Source organism: Octopus bimaculoides, chromosome 14 (assembly GCF_001194135.2).
Source record: "Octopus bimaculoides isolate UCB-OBI-ISO-001 chromosome 14, ASM119413v2, whole genome shotgun sequence".
NCBI lineage: Eukaryota > Metazoa > Mollusca > Cephalopoda > Octopoda > Octopodidae > Octopus > Octopus bimaculoides.
In genome coordinates this window covers 5437709-5438289 of record NC_068994.1, presented here as the reverse complement: position 1 = coordinate 5438289, position 581 = coordinate 5437709, and positions in this window count along the sequence as shown.

Below are 581 nucleotides of genomic sequence, written 5' to 3'. Positions count from 1 at the left end.
ATCATTTTCTGCATCTCAACTGTATTCGAATAACAATCATATTTTCCTCATTTTGAGTCTCTCTGTTCTGCCTCAATGAGGACGGATACGGCCTTCATAATGTCATATTTACCGGGAACGTGATTCCCTGAATAATTAATTTGGGTCCTTTGCTCTTGAAACCATCAGTAAAAGAAGTGTTAGAGCTGACATCAACAGATAACTTAATCAACTCGTGCCAGACACTCTGAATCCATTAAAAGAAACCTTGAGAGAATCCGTCAGAGTGTACATGATGTCTTTGTCTCTTTTATAAACAGAAAAACTGAATCACTACACAAACCAAAAATATAGTGATGTACTTAGTACTTTCTAATCATAAATAACACGCATTTAAAACTTTTGAAATTGCTACAAATACTATGGCTTAGTATCTCAGATGAAACCTTAGAAATGTACGTCTCGAATGCTTCGCATAATATAGAAATCATCCTCAGAGACAGCAAATGCAAGAGTCATGATCAGTGTTGTCTATAATACACCACTAAGTCTCACACCAGTTTCCTGCTCACATCCATGGGACAACGCTGTTGTCATGAATA